At 38.5% G+C, this 2,500-nt stretch overlaps 1 protein-coding gene across 2 annotated transcripts in view; it reads right to left on the bottom strand.

Annotated features, from left to right (window-relative positions):
* The window catches only part of nsl1 (non-specific lethal 1), a 108,764-nt gene extending 107,859 nt beyond the window's left edge, over positions 1-905 (bottom strand). For both annotated transcript variants that reach the window (XM_070144859.1, XM_070144860.1), the window contains exon 1: positions 583-905. The gene's annotated coding sequence lies outside the window, so the exon portion shown is untranslated. The remainder of the gene's footprint in view (positions 1-582) is intronic.
* Positions 906-2,500: the final 1,595 nt, after the last annotated feature.

Raw genomic sequence — 2,500 nt, 5'->3', positions numbered from 1 at the left:
TGGCAAAGGTTTCGGCACTTCCACACCGGCGACATTCAAGGAGCCCTTCCCTTGCGCTACGTCGATTCCCTTAAAGTTGTCATGGTTTTTAGGTGATTTAACAGTAAAATAATACTTTGATGGAATTCTACATTTATCGATGTATAATATCTGACGTTATATCCGTTCTAAAATACGATATTGAGAATAGAGTCATTGAAAGGGCACTCGACCTACCAAGTGATCATCACCAAAATTGAATAAATCAACGATATTCACCTCCCACGGGTCATGCCTCTCGTCACACACCCATTTTGTCATCAGCAGCATCAGAGCTTGCCATAGCAACATCAACAGATATTATTCATTCATACAAGTGGCCAAAAGCCGGTCGAAAAATTGCATGACCACCCTTCACGGCGTCGTGGGCCACACTGCCGCGCCGGGCCGGGCCACCACGTGACGCCGCCGCCATGGCCACCAGCCGCTCCCTCGCCGACCCTCCCTGCGCCCACCTCCGCCCTTATCGTCGCTTTTGTGGACACACGAGGGCCTTCTTCGCTCCGATTCCGCCACATATCGACACACTAAAATGTTACAAACCTCTGTCAATGTAGAACGGCGGTCTGAAAATCCGAAATGAACGCAAATCCTGGATATTACACTGAAAGATCCTGTAGCGCTCTTCTCCGCACAACCTCACAATTCACACCAGAGGAGTTACTGAATCCTCTCTTGGAGATGATTTTTTTCGATAGCTTAAAGCGCATTGACACGTGCATATATAGTATTAAAATGCTATAATTCAGTACAATATATACCCAAATTACACAAAAACATTTTTCTGATGAATTCTAGAGAACATCACAAGAAGTGCACATATCTACAAGACGAAAGACTGTCAACTGACTAAGATGCGCGGGAGTGACGTCACTGCGCAGAACCTGCTTGCCCGCATTGTCTGATTGGGCGGGATGGCTGTTCCCTCCACCGTGCCTCCTCACCCAGTATTAAAAGATGTTTAAAGTATTCATGTTCACTGTAGCTCATCTGTCCTTTCTGTATATCTAATTGTATCATGATTTATATACCTAAAATTTTTGTCTTCTCCGTTAAAAATAGTTTGGAGGTCATGATAGAGTATATTGTCATTTAAAGTCGATACTCCCGAGGGTGTTTTGTAAGTAGAATAGCTATGAGTTGGCTCTACCATACAAAATTTGGCGCGTTTAGAATAGTAATTATTGCTTATATATGTTCCCCATAATGAAAAATATAGACTAGAAAATGCAGTATATATATTTACTTTAAATTTACACATTAGAATTGATTAAAGCTTTGCCATTTGAGAAAATGTGTCATAGCAAAGTTGGTTTCCTGTATACGGTGGACTCTCAGGCCGCCATTTACATGAGAGGTACGATGCTTCCAGAGCGACAGGCTTACCAATATTGATAAATGCACTATTTACATATCCCAGCAGATTAAACGTGGTTAAGCTTTATTTTGAACGCGTTTCAATATGAAGTACTGTTCGATATATATAGACCACTGTGAGAAGCTAATATGATTAACATTTTTGTGTGCTGTGTCAGTACGTAAGTCTAAAGATATGTTTCAGTTTATCAGCCGCGTGAATTTCCCTGTGCGATTATTTTTCGCACATTGTAAAATGCCCAAGGTTACCAAAATTAAACTCAGCGAGCCGTAAAAAGTGTCCTTTTACACCCTCTTTCTAAAATTCTGCAGTGCGGCAGCTATCGGAAATGTTTGTAACCCTGTCCTATCACGTGAGGATAAAGCTGATTTCGTCATTCTTTAACTTTATGGCTTATTTTCCGTTTCGAAAAGCATAAGCTGTCTCTTAAACAGCAGTTATCAATTATACGAACGTTGCTGAAGATCAAGTATCGTTCCTTGAGAGTCCGGAGCGCATTAAATAAACTATAGAGCGTTCCATTCTAAAAGGGCACAATACATACGTAATTATATAAAGTACGTTGGGTTTATAGTTCGGGTCGCTGCTGGTGTGGCGGTGGCCTCCTGCTAGAAGTTTCCCCGTTCGATTTGGGAAGCATGCTTATATATACATGCATTTACATACATTACATTCATAAATACCTACCTACATGCACATTCACATTCACATACACACACACGCATACACACAGACAGGCACACACACGGACACATACACACGCAGACACACACATGTACACACATGCACACACACATAGACACACATACATATATGTACATGTATATATATACATGTATATATATATATATATATATATATATATATTTATATATATATGTATATATATAAATATATATATGTATATATATATATATATATATATGTATGTATGTATATATACATATATATACATATATATGTATGCACACACACATACTCTTATATATATATATATATGTATATATATATATACATATATATATATATACATACATACATACATACATACATACATACATACATACGTATATATATATATAC

This window comes from Penaeus vannamei, chromosome 32 (assembly GCF_042767895.1).
Source record: "Penaeus vannamei isolate JL-2024 chromosome 32, ASM4276789v1, whole genome shotgun sequence".
NCBI lineage: Eukaryota > Metazoa > Arthropoda > Malacostraca > Decapoda > Penaeidae > Penaeus > Penaeus vannamei.
This window is presented reverse-complemented; position numbering and strand designations above follow the sequence as displayed.